Below are 20,917 nucleotides of genomic sequence, written 5' to 3'. Positions count from 1 at the left end.
CAACTTATGGTGCAAAAAAAAAAATCTAACTCACATTGTTTAAAATATAGATATTCTAAATATTATACCATCTTATGTTTCAGAAATAATTCATTAAAAGATAAAATACAATATGTCAAGTATGTGAAAGTTTAAAAAGTTATTCAAACATCTACATTTTAAAAAAATCAATCATATACATCAGGCATCTGACCAGGTGGTTGGGGCTGAGCGAGGTGACAAGCATTGTTAATATCTCCCAGTGATGACTGCCACATCTGCAGAAAATTCAAAACATCATAAAACTAACTCACTTTTTTTAAGTATTTGACTTAATAAAAACAAGTATATCCTTCTATTTCAATCACATCTCCTCTGGGTTTCTATCCTTTAAAATGGTTTTCCAATTCAGTGTTCATTGTTAAAAATTATATCAGGCAATTCGAGCATTTACCTTCTTGCCCTCAGAGTTGCTGCTAACAGCTGGTCAGGTAAGCTTCCCTCCACACCCTGTCGGGAATGGAAATATATCAACTTTGCCCCTCCCTCTGTGGAACTTTTCCAGTGCCATTTTGGAATCCAGAGTAAAATCATCATTGATAGATTAAAGGGAAAAGAAAAGAGTGGCATATATTTTTAAAACAAATGCTATGCTTTTAACTACATTGAATATTTAACTTAATATGCTTATATTTTCTTTGCTCTTTCCAATTTTATAGAGCCCTCAAAACAATACTTGGCTCACACTTTTCAATTCAAATTTCTATACTAGAAGACCATGAAGCAGAAATGTATTTTACTTCATATACACATTGTCTTGGATGATTTCTTATATTTGAATTTTTGCATTATTCTAAAATCTTTCTAAGTTATTACATAGGATTTGCAAAATGTGCTCTAAGCTACTTCAAAGTTTTTGCTTTCCTGCAGTAGGTGTGTGGTAGGGATGAGAATTATTATTTGATTATTGACACACATATTTTACAACTGAAAACACAAAACTTTTTAAACTTAGCCAAAGCATGTTCTGATGTTACTTTTGGTTCTAGCACTCTGCAATCGTGTTATGTTACTGACTGTAAACATGAGGGTCAGTGGATAGGGCAAAAAGTGTGGAGCAACTAGGAGAAAGCTAGGAAGAGTCAAACTCCAGGAATTGACATGTCTTAAGGACAAACGAGGACTCCTCTCTGACCTGGTTCTCCTACTGAGCCCTTTATCTTCCTTTTCTAACTTGTTGTCAGACAACAATATTATCTGAACCATGACCCTACAAATACATTAGGTGTAGAGAAATTCAAAGGAAAACTTTCTAAAATGGAGAGATGGCCTTTATGGAAAATATAAACTACTTATGTAGCTAGTGTATAAATAAAACAAGTTTTATAAGATATTGACCAGTGGAAATTAATGACTAAGCATCCAGAGTTTTTCTGAATTCTCAATAGTAAGCATAGAAAAGAAACGTGCTGTTAGTTTTCTTTACTACATGATCATTTGAAAATAATTATTTTTTTTTCTAAATTCTTCCACAAAATTCTAAAAACCAGTCTAGTCATTGGTTATGATTTGCAAGAGTTTGGAAAATTTTAACACGTGAATTATTTAATATTTTATGTCATTGATTACTACTTCATGTTGCCCATCATAGCCTTTCCAAAAGGGTATACCATTCATATTCAGAACAGGATGAGTTCTTGCCTGGCTTCCTGGAAGTAGGTATCACATCTGTTACTGTTGGGGGATAATATTCAAATTTCACTGGGCTTCTGGGTACCTGAGAAGAGTATAAACTTGTTTGAATGTCTTTAATCTAGATTTGCATCTGTTTATCCTCTTAAATAATTCAACAAAGATCTAACTACAGATGACTGTGCCCTACAAGCCTAAAAATTTGGTGTGGTGCGATTGCTCAATGAGCGATGATGAAATCTGACACTAAATGTAGCTAAACATTAAGGTAGCTTGATAAATCACTAACAAGGGTAGGAGAATTTCTTGAGCACTTACTAAATGCCAAGCTGCATTTGGTACTTTACACATGTAATATATCACTGAATGACTGAAGAAAGCGAGCCTCTCTAGTACCCGTGACTTCAAGTGCCAGAGAATTACACTAGGGTTTGAAAGAATTTTGGAGGTCAACTAGCCTGACAGTGCTATTCAAGGCAAGCTAAAAAAAAAAAAAAAAAAAAAAATAGTTCTATGTCAACAGGCCGTAAAAATAATGTTTACTTCATCAAGTATAGAGCTAGATGATTCCTCCTAGGTATGTTACAACTCAGCAAGAATTATGAGCCAATCAATAAATCTTTCAGCAATGCAATTAGCCTTTTTCTGCCTAGAATTAAAAATTTAAGGAGGCCAGAATGATTCAGCAATCAAAGTCTTTGCCAGTTTATGATGCAAAATGATATGATTAATATTCCCCTAGTGATAAAGGCAGTATTTTTGAAATATTACAAAGGGGCTCTTTGTCATTTAATTTTACAACCCAATATTGAGAAAAGAAAACATGTTTATAGGAAAAATATCAGCATAGACACTTTCAACCTAATGAAAAAATGCATCTTTTATCTAAAGCAGACAGTTTTCCTGATGTTTATCTTGTATCCTCCAAATTTAAGAGTCTTATAACACATAAAAAGAGGAAAAAATCTATTAAAACAACAATAAAGACTAAAACACAAACTCATTTCAAAACTTGCAATCACTCTTAAGATATCCAAAGCCCTTAGTTCTTTCAGCTTCAAAACTGACATCTCCAGGATTGAAAAAATGTCAGCTGTCCACCCCAATATGACAGAGACATAGAGATCAAAGACAGGCAAAGCTATGAGACAGCAAAGAACACATAGAAAAAGCAGTAAACTTGCAATCAGAAGAAGCAGGCCCTGGGCTGAATCTTACTAGCCTGAGACCTCAGGCAACTACATCATGAAAACTTCAATTTTCTCGCCCTTAAAAAAATAAGAATAATAATATGGTTTTCCAAGCTCTTATGTGTTTACAACTATTCATGTTTTTAATATAATTACATAGAATTAGTATTGCACAAAGCTTTATTTTATTTCTTAGCCAAATCTTTATAACGTTATCTATTTCTTCCAAAACTGTAAATGAGGACTTCATCCTTCAAATCATGGCTTACAAACTACAGCCTGCAGGCCAAATCCAGCCCTCTGCCTGTTTTTGTAAATAAAGTTTTATTGGAACGAAACACATCCATTCATTTATTACTGTCTATGGCTGCTTTTGCTCTACAATGACAGAGTTGAACAGTGGTAGTGGAGAAGAAATCACATGGCCTGCAAAGCTGCAAATATTTACTATCTGTCCCCTTACTGAAAAGTTTGCTGATCCCTGCTTTAAATGATGAAATACCATGGTTTTTAAAACCTTTGAAGTTTTTATATCCTAGATATATAACCTCTATTTACATACAATAAATATTGTAATATGCTAACAAGAAACATATTTTCTTAAATCTAAAATGTACATTTTGCCTGGGCGCAGTGGCTCACACCTGTAAACCCAGCACATTAGGAGGCTGACACCAGCAGATCACTTGAGGTCAGGAGTTCAAGACCAGCCTGGCCAACATGGCAAAACCTCATCTCTACTAAAAATACAAAAATTAGCCTGGTGTCCTGGCGCATGCCTGTAAGCCCAGCTGCAGGAGGCTATAATCCCTGCCTCAGGAGGCTGAGGCAGGAGAATCACTTGAACTGGGGAGACAGAGGTGTTGCTGTAAGCCAAGATCACGCCACTGCACTCCAGCCTGGGCAACAGAGTGAGACTCTGTCTCAATAAAAAAAATAAATAAATAAAAATAAAAATAAATAAATAAAATGTATGTTTTGATTAGATCTTAACCCTAAGCAAAACCCTAATGCCCTTCAGTATTACAGTAAAATAACAGCCTAGACATTCATTTGTTGAACAATTATTTATCAAGTGCCTACAATGTGTCAGGCACTGAGTATACATCAACTCAATGAACTTTAAATTAAAGTGATTATCTCTACATTATCACTCCTTCAGAATGAAGCATTCCACTACGAGGGTCTCTCCTTTCAAAGGGATCAGTGGGAAAGGCACAGGTTAGGGTTAGAGCCTTTAGTAAAGGGGACTGCCATTGTCCCTGCACTTATGATGTCTCATGCAATAGGAGCTTACAGTCCAACTAGATGACCTGCAATTAGATACAATAAAGATTTTTCAAGGACCTGATATGTAACAGGCCCTTACATACCCATTATCTCATTCATTCCTAATAAGTCAGGAAGAGAGACATTACTATCCCAATATGACGAATAAGAAAACAAGGACTTGGAGAAGGCCTTAAGTTGCTCATAATCATAATGCTAGAAAGTAGCAGCATGATCTAAATAAAGAAAATGTGGTACATACACAGCATGGAATACTGTGCAGCCATTAAAAAGAACAAGATCATGTCCTTTGCAGCAACATGGATGGAGCTGGAGGCTATTATCCTAAGGGAACTAACACAGGAACAGAAAAACAAATACCACATGTTCTAACTTATAAGTGGGAGCTAAACATTGAGAACATATGGACATAAAAAAGGAATAACAGATACTGGGACCTACTTGAGGGTAAAGGATGGGAGAAGGGTAAGAATCGAAAAACTACCTATTGGGTACTGTGCTTATTACCTGGGTGACAAAACAATCTGTACACCAAACCCCACTGGCATGCAATTTACCTATATAACAAACCTGCACACATACACCCAGACCTAAAATAAAAGTTTTAAAAAGAGAAAGTAGCAAAATAACGTTAGCACCTCCCTGACTCTCTGATCCCAAGAATGAAGACCTGCAACACATATAGCTTCACTACCAGGACAACTAGCCCCCAGAGGCATCTCTACCAACAGTAGCTTGTCCACTTCCCAGCACATACCTGGAAGCCAGTGAGGGCCGTCCCCAGCTAAGGTCTGTGCTCTGATAAAGTCAATTTAAAAATCAATCTAGCAGAGGAGGAACCAGGCAAGTCCTACAGCCTGTGAAAACTTATAAGGAGAGGCATTGAGCAAGCTATTCTGTCACTTTAAATACAGGTTTGTGAATCAGGACAATTAACATATGAAGGGGAAAATAAGACATGCATTTATGGCCATCAATTCAATGAATTTTAAGTTAAAGTGATTATCTCTACATTATCACTCCTTTAGAGCAAACCGTCCCACCATGAGGGCCTCTCCTTTAGAGGGGAACAGTGGGAAAAACACAGGTTAGGGGTTAGAGCCTTAGTAAAGAGGAAGTGTCATATCTCTGTCCCTTATTCTCCCTAAACAACTTACAGAGCCCTCCAGTCGCTGTGTAACACATGAGTTCATAATTTATAACAATACACAAAACCCAAGCGGAATATTTTTCATTGCCTATCCCAATGCACACCATCAAATGAATTGAGTAGTGACAGAACTGTGAGGCTCTCAGTCAAGTGTGAGGCTAGACTTTTCAGGTATTATCAACTGTTATTAGCTACTCTATCATGACTGCAACTCCACAGCTGTCTAGGATAATTTCCTGAGCATCCTCACCAGTTATTATTTTTTCTTCTGGCATCTCAGACTGTACCTAGCAAATAAACAAAAGGTGTCTCTCCCCTCTTCCCTTCTGTCTCTGTTCCTTCTCTTCACCTCTGTCTTCCTCATCTCCTCCATCCCCATTTGCCTCTGTCCCACCCCATCCCATTTCCTTGTCTCTTTCTCCCTCTACCTCTCTCAGTACAAATACCTCAGAAGACTTCATTCACCTGCAAAACTCACTAGATATTACCTATCATCATAGAACAACATCAGCTCGTTTTCAAAACGTGGTTCATATTTGGTTAAGAAAAATAACGCATGCTTGGAGGTTTTCTGAGATATTTTGAGGGCATTTAGTTCAATTTGCAGTCTTAAAGCAAAGCCATGCCCTTGGATTTCCACAAAAAGCCTCCTCCTCTTGAGGCTCCTGTCTCTAAGTGTAACTTTAGGACAGTACACTCAAGATCTACAAAAACCCATCCTGCATCATGATTGAGTGAGGATCATAACTTGGGGAGCACACACTGTCTGCAATGATATTAAAAATGAAGACCCTACCCCACTACATGAGAAAGCCCTATGGTGCTGTGGGTGTTAAAGTTGTGAATGCCTAACCTATAAACCAGGTGATAAGAGAATCTGAGGGAACGAGTGGCATGCAACTTGCAAACATGAAATTGGGTTCCCATGAACCAGCTTTAACCCACAGAATAATCGTATAATTGAGAATATAATTGTCAAAGCAATAAAAGTTTTGAATTAGGGAGATGGTAGAAAATTTGGGGTAGTTGAGTGCAAATGAATTTTAAATAGTACATGTCATTTGAGAAAATGTTTCAATATTAAAAATACTGAAAACGTAAAGAAAAGTAAAGATAATTTGTAAGCCCATCAAAATCCACAATTTCCTTTTCTCTACACACACTTTATACACAGCTGAGCTCATACTAATTTGTAATTTTGTGTCCTTTTAACATTTAATACTTAAACCTAGATATTTCTTCATATTTTAAAATTCCAATCATAAGAATTATTTGAGTGACTATGTTAATGACATCCATTCTCCTATTAATTAAACATTTAAGTGATTTCTAATTTATATACAAAGTTTTATTAAAAATATCTGGTTTTAACACATTTATCTGAATATCAGATGATCTCCTGAGCATAGAATATCAAGGTGTTAAATTACTGGATAAAAATGCATTAACATTTTTAAGTTTGAATGCATCATGTTGAATTTTACTCCAGAGAAATCCCACCAGCAGTGGGATTTAACAGTTTGTCTGAATCTCAGATTACTTCCTTGCCATAGAATATCTAGGTCCTGAATTACTGGAGAAAATGCATGAGCATTTTTAAGCTGGAATGCATTGTGTCAAATTGTACTTAAGGGAGATCCCATCAGCAGTGGGATTTTAAGAGTTTATCTGAATCTCAGATGATTTCCTTAGCATAGAATATCTAGGTGTCGAATTACAGGATAAAAATGCATGAACATTTTTAAGCTGGAATGCATCGTGTTGAATTGTACTCCAGGGAGATCCCATCAGCAATGCATGGAATGTACTGCCTTTGCACTATTTTGTTTTTCATCCCATTTTCCTCTCCTAAAACCTAGTAACCAACCTCCACTCTCTTCAGGAGAGGAAAGAAAAAGATCAGCATTTTGTACAACTCCTCTAACATAAATCACTCATTTGCACAATCAGACAAGTGACTATTTAGACATTCTACAATTCTTTTGAGCCCAGTTTTAAGCATCCTTCAAGACTAGTCTCTCACCATGGAGTGGAAACAGGGTGTAACCACCTAATTTTCTCAGTATTCTTAGGGGAACACCAAAGACAAGTTGGAGCCTACCTTTCTTGTGTTATTTTCCCTGTGACTCTAGCACCCAATTGGAATTCTCTATGTCCATGTACTAAGTGTCTCCAGTGGCACCCAGCAATGACTTCTATAGGACACACCATTGAAAAACTTAGAAAGAAGACCACCCTCAAAAACTTAATTTATTTTGTAAAAGTTGTGCACAAAATAGAATCTAAAAGAAACAACATACATGGAAATAATGCCCAGCTGGTTCTCCCTTCTATCAGGAGGGTTTCTGGGAGGGTAATGGCCCCATATCATACCTCCCAGTGTGCTTGAGGAATATAACTCATTTTAGACAAACCCCACCATGCCAGACATGGTGTATGTGCCCACAAAGAATGACAAGATTTTGCTGTTGCTTTTGTTTTGTTTTGTTTTGAAAGCAGGCGGGGTGGGGTGGGGGGCACCTGATGAGTGGAGGTAATAGATTGATAAATTGAGAGAACAGACATTAATTCCTTGACCGAGACCCAAGAAACAATCCTCCCATATCCCTATCTCATATATCTAGAACCTTCTCTTCCTACTTCTGGAGAAATGGGGATTAAAGCACCGGGACATGCAGCACCTCCTGGTGCTCATTCAGCTTTGCTGAAAAAGTATGGAAATTTTGTGCATTTTGCTTCTGTTATTTCAGGGGACATGGGGGAGTGGAATAGACTTATTTTCTTTAGCACACTTTTAGAATTACTGAAAAGTTGGACAGGAATATAGAGACCATGCTTTCTTTTTTCACACCCCCTATCCATTCTGACTGAGCCTTTGGGAGGGCCTTGGCTATGGTTGCCAATGATAGCTACTGGAGACCTCAAGAGTCATGGTGATAAAGGGAAAACAGTGTTGGAGAGAGGAAATAACCCTGGTCAGGGAGCAACCTTCATTCTCTTCTCATAGAGAGAAAGGTTGGTGGTCTCAGCCATCCCAGGTGGATCCCCATCATTTAAATATTGGCCAGAAACAAAGGGGAAATTTTCAAGGAGAATTCACTACAGGCATGAGCCACCACTCCCATTCACCATTTTTAAATGACCAATATTATTACTTGTTAGGGAAATGCAAAATAAAACTACAGTGAGATACTGCTTTATACACACTGGGATGGTTATAATTTAAAAACAGACAATAACAAGTCTTGGTAAAGATGTGGAAAAATTGGAACCATCATATATAGCTGGTGGAAATGTAAAATGATGCAGCCACTTTGGAAAACAGTCTGGCAGTTCCTGAAAATGCTAAACATTGAGTTACTACATGATCCAGCAATTCCACTCATAGGTATAAACCTAAGAGAAATGAAAACCTATGTCCACACAAAAGCTTGTACGCAAATGTTCATAGCAATATTAATCATAGTAGCCAAAAAGAAAAAACAACTCAAATGTCCATCAACTGTCAAATAGATAAGCAAAATGTAGTATAGTCACACAATGGAATATTATTTGGCCTTTAAAAATATGAAGTATTAATACATGCTACCACATACATGAACCTTGAAAACATTATGCTAAGTGAAAGAAGCAAGTCACAAAAGACCACATATTTTACAATCTCATTTACATGAATATCCAGAATAGGCAAATCCATAAAGAGAGAAAGTAGATTATTGTGGTTGCCAGGATTAGAGGGAAGGGTAATGAGGACTGCTAATATAGAGAGTTTTGTTTAGGGATGATGAAAATGTTCTAAAATTTATTGTGGTTATGGCTGTACAACTCTGTAAATTTATTTAAAATCACTGAGTTACACACTTTAAAAGGGTGAATTTTATTGCATGTGAATTATATTTTAATAAAGTAGTTTTCTAGGAAAAGTGCTAGACATGTTGCTTTCAACAGATCAAGGTTTCCAGCAGAAGTCCTGGTGCCTAAAGTTCTTCCATACTTTCATATCTTATTTCCATGTTATTTTTACACTCAGTTATCATTCAACAAATAATCATTGAGCACCTATTAAATACTATGGTAGATGCATCTAGAAGTGAATAAGACAGATCCGAAATTTGCATCTGGTGGAATTTCTCCTATATATTAGAAAAGCCTCATCCATAGCCTTCATCCCACCACAGTCTCATACCTGTCCCACCTACTCTCAACTGATCCAAATGTGCTCCCTCAGGCTCTAAACCTCATCTCCAAGTGCAAAGACTTAATGCTATTTTTAAATAATAGTAATTAAATGGTTTCCGAAGATTAGTCATTAAGTGTAAATTAATAAATGTGACAACCTTTATGAGTTTTTTCAAACCATGCACAAGAGAGATTCCATATGGTAAGATTTCATTCAGGTAGTGTTAAAACTCGGGCTTGATTGTTGTAGTTGCCTCCCTAGAAAGTCAGAGTTCTACTGATTTGTTTTCATCTCCCAAGCTTCCAATAACAATTTATTGGGCATGAAAGAATATTCATATAATTTATCCACACTCCTAACAAATGTAGAAATATGGGTGTAGAATTAAATCAAATATCTTTCAAGCATAAAACTGTTCCAACTCTATCATTACCCCTGGTATGTCGTCAGTCTAGGAACATGCCTTTGTGCTTTTCTATCATTCTCCTATGGCCACACCTGAATACATTCTTTCCTTTACTCGATTTACCAAAAGAGAAAACACAATGCACAAGGTGTACTAGGTGCAGTGCAAGAAACTAGAAACACACAGGTCAGAGGAACACAGTAGCTTCCCTGGAGGAACATGTAGCTTATTAGGAGAGACACAGAGTGCACCTGGTGCCAACCTGCAATCTCTGCAGGCCATTTCTTTACAGGGCCCTAGCTGTCTCCAAACAAACCATTGCTGGCAATCAGTCCATGATGTAGATATGTACTAGTTGATTCTGATAAACATAGGTTTTCATGTGATAAATTTAATCTTTTCTTGGTAATGTATTTAATTATTTTATATTTACATAGTTGTTCCACTTCCAGAGAGTAGATAGTTATTCATCTTCAGTTTCTTCTAGGTTTTATTTTTAACTTTATTTTTAGTCTACAGAATTTATTTTGGTCTATGATGTGAGGTAGGGATTTAAATAAATTGTTTCCCCTAAATACCCAGCCAATGTTCCCAGCACTATATGAATTACCAACTCCTCCTTTGATTGGCATTGCTTCTCTTACCATCTAATTAGTTTATATATGTGATAAAGTTAAAACATTTATAAAATAATGCTATTATTATTTGTAATACAAATTATTGTGATAGGTGAGTGAAATAATTTATGTATATAAAATACACCATGTAGTACCTAGCACACAAATGCTCTCAACAGAGATTAGTTATTTTAGACCAATGGAGATCATCATTCTGTCCAATCTAACCAATCCTCATTGGGTGAAATGGATGGGGAATGGAAAGAGAGGAATTTTTAGTCAATCTGTGCTTCTTTCATGAGAATAGAAAAAAGGAAGTCCTCTTCTCTCTATAAGAAAGACAATTTCTTCTAATATCAATTCCTATAAATTTGCCAAAAATGGCAAAAAGTGGAATCACCATGTTTTATTTTGCATTTTTTATTAGTTATAAGTTAAGCATCTAATCATATTCATTGGCAATTGTAGGTTATTTCTTTTTCTGTGTCTTTCTATCCATTAATAATTTTCAAAATTGAGTAATTCATATTTTCTTATTGATTCATACATTCTCTTTTGTTGTTATAAATATTAACTGTACCTATTGTAAATGTTCTTCCATTTTTGTCGTTTGACATTTAAATACGGTTATTTCTTTCAAAATGTATGATTTTAATTTTTATTAAATCAAGTCTGTCTTTTTCTTTATGACTTTTTTGAAAGAACTGTTTCTTTTTTATTTTTGCTTGTAATTAATTTCAAATGTATAGAATGTTGTGGGAATACTTAAAAGAACTATATATACCATTTATCAAGATTTACCAATTATTAACATTTTGTCTCATTTGTTTTACAATTCTCCCTATATATACGATATTTATATGTTCTGAATACATATAAATATTATACATAGAAAATATATATACACACATATATAGCAACTTATTCATCAATAGTTCTGAATACATATATATACACACACATCTATGTAACTTATTCATCAATGGTCGTGAATACATATATATATGCATGTGTATGTGTGTATATATGTGTGTGTGTATATTTATATATGTATTCAGAACTACTGATGAATAAGTTGCATACATCATGTCTATTAGCTCTAAATATTTTGTCATTCATTTCCTAAGGAAAATGGCATGCTCTTACCTAACCATAGCACAGGTACTGAAATCTGGAAATGTAACATAATCCACAGTCCATAGTTCATATTCCAATGTCACCAGTTATCCCAAAAATGTCTTTTATGTCCAGTTTTCTCAGTCCAGGATCCAACCCAGGATTGCACATTGCATTTAGTTGTCACATCTTTTTTGTCTTCTAATCTAGGGAAGTTTCTGTGCCTTTCTTTGACTTTCATGGAATTAACATTTTGACGAGTAAGGGCCAGTTATTTTATAAAATGTCCCTTAGTTTGGGGTATTATTTTTAAGTTTCCTCATGATTAGATTCGAGTTACACATTTTTGGCAAGCACAATGCCTAAGCTTTCTCAGGGCATCACCTCGGGAGGCATATCATATTCCTTTTTCCCATTCTACCTTTGATCATTCTACTTTTGATCATTTGGTTGGGTGATGTCTTGTAGATTTCTCCATTGTAAAGTTATTACTGCCCCTTTTATTGGATAAATACAAAGGAGGGAGATATTTTGAGACTGTAGCTATGCTTGCCCTCATCAAACATTTTCAAATGTTAGCATCCACTAATGATTTTTGCTTGAATCAATGACTACCATAATGTTTTAAAAGTTATTTTCTAACCAGTATTCTCTCTATATTTATTAGTTGGTAACCTGGAAAACTGTTCTGAAAAATCCATAAACCATTAGCAACATTCTGACTGAGCATAGTTTGTCTATATTTTGCTTTCCATCTCTCATCTAAAATATTTTAAGAAAAATATTCTTCCTTTGAGACATTTACTCTGCTCATGGTAAATCTAAGGGTGTTCCACATGCATACGTGCCTGTGGTCTGCACTCTTTTGTTGGTCATAATGTGTTGTGAATGAGACCATGTTCTGCAGTTTCAATTTCCAAATAGGTTCGATCACAGGCAAACAGCTTCCTCCTCCACCCAATCATTATACCAGAAGCCACAAAGACAAATGTGTTATTGCAAAGTGTCACCACTACTGGAAAAGCAACTCATAAAACAAGTACTGATGACTACAGAGAAACTATATTAGAATGGAAATGAGTACAAATTACCAGGGAGTCTGCTTGATCCGGTTTCTCCTAAGCATCTATTCTTTCTACCAGGAAAAAAGAAAAAAAAGTTTGTGAATTTCAGGTTGTTTCCACGTTCCACTAGATTAAAGCCTCAGAAATCAAGTCTACAATCTGTATCAGCAGAGTCTAGCTTTTCTGTGCTGGCCAATATCATGCCGGTTCATGAAAAGTTCATAAAACAATTGTATGAGTACTAAGTAATTCAGATTCAGAAAATCTGGTCCTTTTGTGTGATAAATAATACAATAAGGCAGCAAGGACATAGCTGACAAATTCAGGGCCCTTTAACTTTAGTAACTCCCCACAAGTACCCACAGATAATTGTTGGGTGTTTTTTTGTTTTGTTTTGTTTTTTAATGTGTTGTCTCCTTATAAAACAGACTATCAATTGCTACAGCCTTACAATTGCTTTTGATGAGTGTGTTCTTCATTTTTAGATTCTAAGACTGTCAGTGAAGCCACATTAATTTAAAAATATTGGTGAGGAATTTTTCACCAAGGCCTGTGAGTTGAGTGACAGGGATCAATTTTTAAAATCATGCCATAAAACAAGCCAGAATCAAGTCTAGGACAAGTAAGACTGGAAGCAGTAGGATGTGTCATTGTGATTTCAAACTCTACCCAAAGCAGTGTTTGTGCATCCCAAAACTACCTCACAAAACAGATTTGTTCTCTGGAGATGATATACATTCTTGAAGAATTCAACCTATTCCCATTTAGTCAGTAATTCTCTTTAACTATGCCTATATCTCAGCCCGAAAATTTCAAAAAGTTTACATCTAGGAAAATATGAGGGATGGAAAAAAATCTCCCCTTCTCCAAATATGTTTATTTCCCACATGCACATGTGGATTTCTGTAATTCTAAGCTTGTAGATGTATTCCTTTGGCGATGAAAGTTCAAGAGGTGGGAGGGTACACATAAAGGGAGGTGGGAAAATGCCAGAGTTACAAATATTCTATTATAGATAGTGTTGTGCAAACTAATCTCTAAAATCCTGGCTCTGGGTCAGCAGTGAAAGATATCAGCACCTATTCATTACAGTCAGGAGGGAATCTGGATTAACGTGTTTTCAAAAGGATTAAAACTATGCCTCTGTTCCATTATCTGCAAAATTAAGGGGTTGGATAAATGAAACTCTAAGACTGCTCTCAGCTCTGCTCTTCTATAATTTCAGACTCGGCATTAAGTGTAATTGGGTGCCATATTTGTTCACATGAGAATTGTATGGGAGGACAGTGGACTAACTGGTAATCATATCAAATTGTCAAGGTTGAAAGATCTGATTGAATATCATACTCAGGATTCAACCTTCTTACACATTCCCAACCACCAGAACTTAAGTTCAATTCATTCATTAAGAAATATGAGGCCGGGCGTGGTGGCTCATGCCTGTAATCCCAATATTTTGGGAGGCCAAGGTGGGCGGATCACGAGGTCAGGGGTTCCAGACCAGCCTGGCCAACATGGTGAAACCCCGTCTCTACTAAAAATACAAGAATTAGCCAGGCATGGTGGTGGGCACCTGTAATCCCAGCTATTCAGGAGGATGAGGCAGGAGAATCCCTAGAACCCGGGAGGTGGAGTTGCTGTGAGCTGAGATTGCGCCACTGCACTCCAGCCTGGACAACAGAGCAAGATTCTGTCTCAAAAAAAAAGAAGAAGAAACATGAAAGGAGTACTTACTAGGTACCAAAGATTTACATAATAAAAAGCTTCTATTACCTGTTAGGTATAGGAACCCACTACAAACATATTCTGGTCTAAAAACAAGAATGGTGATGGGGTTTGCTTCTGCTGCTGTTGTTGTTTTCCTTACTTTTCAATTATATTCATCAAACATCACTCAGAAGCCAGAATTAGTACCACCTGATCTGTGGACACACCCTGAGAGGTTAGCAACCCCTCAGCAAACTCCTACTGAACTTCAAGAATCATTTGCATCTACCATAGAGACAACCTGTTTAATCTCAAACAACCTGCTCTTGAAGATGAGTCAGAGCAAGTAAGACAAAACCGTAGAGTAGGTAAAATCTGTCCAAAACTTTCATCTCCTCCTCTAAAATCCCCACTGCTCCTATAGACATACAGTCCAGGGCTACATCACATAATACCCACTTCCTTAATCAGCATTCTCTTGCTGTACCCCAAACCCCCAACATTCAGGCCCCAACCAGAAACTGACCTCTGCCTCACTCCCACAGAAGTGGAAGATGTCAACTAGCTGGTGTGATAAACTAGTGATAAGTGAAAACTTACTATAACCTACGTGGCCTTCTCTAGATGTCCCTGGCCTTGATGGACAACCATTAAAATATCGATGGGGAGTATTTTCAACCATGTGAAAGAGGATGTCAGGGTCTTAGCAACTGTAAGTACAAGGCTGGAGATAAGCAACCCCTGAGTCTCTTGAACTAAAATGTATGATTGTGTCCTATATCTGTGTAGGGTGTCTACCACTGAAAGGATGTCTTCAGTCTTTCCTAGTAGAAAATAAGGTACAAGGAGGCAAAAGTATGAGCTACAGTCCAAGTGGTCTTGAAATCCATCTGATAGGTTTGTATTAATACAATGATACTATTCCTAAGATCTTGGAAATGCCCAATGATCCTATTTCCCAAGATCTTGGAAATAACTATTTAAATCAGTGGGAATTATGTGATTACATGGTTACCTTATTATCAGAAGTAACAGTCATCCCTAAACCATACTGGCTAGAGGGGCTCAAGCCATGATCTCACAATGCCCTGGGTGCCACAGTTTGGATTAAAATTTTCCTCAACCATATTTAAATAACAGCATTTCCCCAAATCACATAAATGAAACGTTAATAAATAAAATTATTTCATTGAAATAATGTCTTAAACCTTTGGCATTTGTTGCAAGTTATCTATATTAGGACTAGGTATAAGATGATATTTAATTTAGGAGAATGGAAAAACAAGTAACAAATATTTGTTGAATATTTACTATTGCCAGGCACTAAACTGAGTATTTTATTAGTTTATGTCACTTAACCCTCAGTAGGAGACAGGGAATATTATCTCAATTTTACTGATTAGGAAATGGAAACTCAGAGAGGTGAAGTGACTTGCTGAGGTCTCTGAACTCTAAATAGGGTAACTCAAACCCGTATCTTTCCTACTCTTAAATCTTTACTGCCTCAAAAACTATTTGCCTGTATTTACATCCAAAGAACAATGCTATTTGAGTTTGATAGTAAAAATTGCTCTGTGGTCCATCCCTGAATATTTGAGAAACACAGACGTGGCCCAGGTCTTTGACGTTTCTTGTACCTCCCTGTGAAGTTGGCACAAATTAGTAATCCAAATGTTGACTACAATTTAAGAAAGGCCACAGCAACTCAAGCTTAGTGATCTCAGGATCTATAAAGAAAGAGAAAATTAAATGACCCAAGTGAACTCTTCATCCATTTTTGTGTATGGATTCATAATTTTCAACAATTGCTCATTGAGTTCTCTTGAGCATCTGGGGTTTGGCAAACTCCTGCACATTTAAGCAAGCAGGCTACACTCTTCAGGCTACAATGTTGTAATGAAAGATTTAGGTCTATTGGGCCTTGAGGAACTCTATGATTTTAAAGAATTGTTTTTTTCAAGCCATGCTGCATACACTTGAGGATTAATTATACTTCTTAGAGCAAAAATAATTATGTGGAAGTGCCTGGCACTTAGTAGCCAGTCAGTAAGTGTTTATTAAATATGAAACTGAGTTTCTGAATGGTTCAAAGTCGGCCACCTTGGTTAGGTTTTCCCAATTCGTTCTCCCCCTCTCTAACCTTCCCCTCCCTTTTAAAGATACGGTTGTAATTACTGCCTCTCTGTGACATACTTCACTTAATTATGTACTTATCACCTATAAATCCTTGAAGGAGGGCCTGAGTGTGTGAGCACCATGTATTACACCATCTGTGGGCATCTGATAAGTACTCACGGCCTGATTATGTTGTCTAGCATAACTTGACATTGGGCATTGAGGCAACTCTGAAAGTAAGACATCTCTTCAAGGCAGCAATGGGACAGCCGCCTGACTTTCATCTATTGTTTTGATTGATTCCAACAGTCGTTTAAAGAAGTATCATTCTAGGTCAAGAAGTAGAAGCAAGCCCTGAATCCAATGGAAGGAAGTTCTTCCTCTGCTTCAAAAGCTGAGATATGGAAGTTTGGGGGGAAGGTGGGTCTAGACCTGGGCATCATGTGGCATTCCTTAGAAAAATGGCTGCAAGTGTGTATACATTAACAAACATCAGCACCAAAATGGCAGTGTAACTGTAGAGAGTCCAGGCCTATGGTGGTGTGGTCTTTCTGTAACTGAGAATACTAATCAGGGCAAAGACATCTCCCACCCTATCCTCAAAACACTATCCTTGTGCCAGCAATACTGGCTTCAGCCTTAGGTCACCAAAGAGCTTTGCTTCAGTGGACAGGGATGCCCTACCACTGAAGAGCAACCTGGCTGGGACATTACATACCCAGGTCACCCAGATCATTTACCAATGAAGGAAGTCATGTACCTCGTGCCTGTGTTTGAACAGGGACAGTGACCACAGCAATAGAATGAGACCCCCTCCACAGACTTAGATAGCTTTTTTTCCTCAATATTATAGTATTCTAGTAATCACAATGATTCCTGGGAGCAAGTATGCATCTTGTAGGTTTTTTAATTGTCATGGGAAGGAGTTTCTGAAAAAGGGAAGAAAAACATTACATAACAAGTAAGATGACTAATAAGAGTTCTTTAATTCGAACAGAGTAGAAAAAAGGAACCTAGTCTTGTGCCCCAATCAATACACAAAACATCAGTTTTTAAATGATAAATTATTTTATTTTTTAATTGGCATAATTACGTTTCACTGGTTTAAACACATCTCCCACCCCAAACTATACATACAGGTACACACACACACACACACACACACATACACACACACACATACACAGCACTCCACCAGTTTATGCAGTAAAGTTATGAAAGAATATTCCAATACATGATTTTAAATGAAGTGCTGACATCTGGGCCAGTAGAAAACTGTCAACACATCAAACCTAGCACATCCAAACTGAATTCAATCTATTTACTCCAAGCTGGCTTTTATCTGTGAAAGTTGTCAGAATCAAAATGGAGTCACCTGTACCAATCCCTGACAAAACGCAGCCTGGGAAAGCCATGAAGATAGGTTCTCACACACATATGCCTGATAACAAGAACTATCACCAAAGACTCTCCAAAACCACAGCTGTGCATACAGGCCATCAAAACCTTAGAAAACACTTCGTTGGGGGCATCTGTCCAGCAACCGCCTGACCAACCTTGGACTGATGCCATCCTTGCTATTGATTCTTGTAGCCAAAGATAACGGACTCAAGGCAACTTACATAATCCTCCTTGTTTTGCCTTCAGAAACTTCCCCTTGCCTGAACCTCTTTGAATACACATATAATTTACTAAGACACATGTATTCCCATTGCAATGCTACTCCTGAATAAATATTTTTATTTAGAGAATTTTCCTCTCTGTTTGTTATTTAGTTTGACATCATAGTGTCCAGAAGGATAGAGTGAGCTCACCTCACATGGATCAATGGCCCCTGGAATTGAGTGTGGTCCCAGCAGAGCCCTTTGCACTATCTACTTCCAGGAGTTGCCTTTTCTACCCTGATGAATCTCCTCTCTGATTCTTGCACTCCCTCCTTTTGATGAGTTCTTTTGACTTTATTTGGGATCTTCTCTTTTGGTATAAGACTGCCTTAAATGAAGGACCCTGCATCCCTCTTGAGACTATAAAGTCTTTTTTGGCAAGCCCTTTCTGATATAAAGACAAGTGTCCTTTTGGAGAGTACTCTAGCTTCTACTGAATTTACATTCCATTTGTGAGGACCTCATTTTTTTCTGGTGAATTCAGTTTGGGATCTTTTTACATGCCTAAGTTATTTTTGTTTGGTCCGCGTGCCTGGCCTAAAATTTTTGTGAGCACTCTTTGATTTCATCTTGGTTTGGCTACACATGTCTGTAAACTATCTGGCTATTTTACTTTTTTCCCCTTACCTCATTTCTGAACATCTCCCAAAAGTAAAAATGAACATTCCATATGGTAGGCACAAGATGGCCAAAATTAAAAGACACTAGGGCAGTATCCACCATCTAAAACATTAGTCCAAACCCCTGACATGGCCTGATAGGATTTATAGGATTTATTTATTTATTTATTTATTTATTTATTTATTGCTCTCAAACATTAAGAAATGAAATGGGATTCTCAAATCTTGAGGCATGCCAACCTTTCTGTGACTCCAGCCAGCTATCTGTTCAAAATTTATGGTCCATTCTTGTATATAATTTTAATCAATGGACAAATTACACCAAGGATAATTTGTGGCTATTAAAAAGATCATTCAAACTCCCTAAACTTATTTTTTTAGAAGTTTCCTAGCTAATTCTCGATTACTGTATTAGTCCATTTTTATGGGGCTAATAAAGATATACCCAAGATGGGGTAATTTATAAAGAAAAAGAGGTTTAATAGACTTAAAGTTCCATGTGGCTGGGAAGGCCTCACAATCATGGTGGAAGGCAAGAAGGAGCAAGCCACGTCTTACGTGGCAATAGGCAAAGAATGAGCTTGTGCAGGGAAACTCATCAGATCTCATGAGACTTATTCACTATCATGAGAACAGCATGGGAAAGACCTGCCCCCATGATTCAATTACCTCTCACCAGATCCCTCCCACAACACATGGGAATTCAAGATGAGATTTGAGTGGGGACACAGCCAAACCATATCAATTACCTATTGATGTTGATTCTACTTGAGTAATTTTAATTCTATGTTTGTGAATTGCCTTTCTTAAAAACTTTCCCAGTTTGTTAAAGGAGTTCACACAGAATGGGAAACTATGCCCACTCCCTATCTAATTAATTTAGCAAATCAACTTGCCTACACTCTTGAGGAAGCTACTACAAAGAAAACCACTAAAACCCTTAAACTTCAATTACAACAGATAGAAGCTCCCAGTATAAAAAAGCAGCTCACTGGAAAAAAAATATTGCCACAAAAGCAAAAGGTCCATGCAATCTTTCTCTCAACTTCCACTTCCCCCACCAGAAGACCATTCTCAATGACAGCCTCTTAAGGAGTCATCCCTTTTAATGTAAATTTGGATTTGACTGTCTAATAATCACTTAGAGTAATGGAAATGTTATTTGAAGGATTGATAGTCTGAAAGGAAAGAACTAGATAAATGTTCTTATGAAAAGCTTCCAGGTCAAACAGGTCAATATCTTGAGCTCAGAGCTATAATATATCTCTGTCCAGCATAAAATTTACTTGGTCTGCCATAAAAAAAAAGCAAATACATTTTTATAAAATGCTTCCCTGCCTGCATTGACTAGTCAAGCAAACCAGACCAGCAAACAAAGGAAAATTTGTTACTAAAATTTAAGACCACTTGGAGATGGTCTCGCACAATTCAGCCAATTCTAACTATAGTCATATACTGCATAACAACATTTCAGTCAACAACCGACCACATACAGGACTGAGGTTTCATACAATTATAATATGTATTTTTACTGTACCTTTTCTATGCTTAAATATGTTTAGATACACAAAAATACGCCATTGTGTTACAATTGCCTACAATATTCAGTACCGTTACATGCGGCACAGGTTTGTAGCAACAGGCAATACAATGTGGCCTAGGTGTATAGTGGCTATGCCATCTAGGTTCATGTAAATACACTCTATGATGTTCCTACAATGAGGAAATCATCTAATGACATATTTGTCAGAATGTATCCTCATCATTAAACAACACGTGACTGTAAAATGTAAACATTGAAAGAATCTCTCAACTCACTTAAAATTGAAAAGAGAGGTGAAAACATGGTAAAATACTTTTTTACAACAAACTGTTTTATCCCAAGTATGGTCCACAGCCTTCATAAGATTATCAGGCAAATAAAAATCATAACGCTAAGCTATCAAGCAGGATAAGATTTGTCCCATTTTGTCAGAAACACAATTTGGATAAAAATATAAAACAGTTAATGTCATGATTTTATTTTACTGTATTTTACTGTCTCATGACTAAAATTCTAAAATGAAAGCTAGGGAAGATGGGCACCATGACTCACATCTGTAATCCCAACTACTCAGGATGCTGAGG

The 20,917-nt window shown here is 36.8% G+C and overlaps 1 protein-coding gene across 1 annotated transcript in view; it reads right to left on the bottom strand.

Annotated features, from left to right (window-relative positions):
• Positions 1–20,917, bottom strand: part of SERPINB12 (serpin family B member 12) — a 50,727-nt gene that overhangs the window by 22,046 nt on the left and 7,764 nt on the right. Inside the window, exon 3 of the mRNA XM_016933234.4 lies at positions 12,712–12,755. The gene's annotated coding sequence lies outside the window, so the exon portion shown is untranslated. The remainder of the gene's footprint in view (positions 1–12,711; positions 12,756–20,917) is intronic.

The sequence above is a fragment of the Pan troglodytes genome, chromosome 17 (assembly GCF_028858775.2).
Source record: "Pan troglodytes isolate AG18354 chromosome 17, NHGRI_mPanTro3-v2.0_pri, whole genome shotgun sequence".
Classification (NCBI taxonomy): domain Eukaryota; kingdom Metazoa; phylum Chordata; class Mammalia; order Primates; family Hominidae; genus Pan; species Pan troglodytes.
Note: the sequence above shows the minus strand (reverse complement) of the source record. Positions and strands in the feature narration are given on the sequence as shown.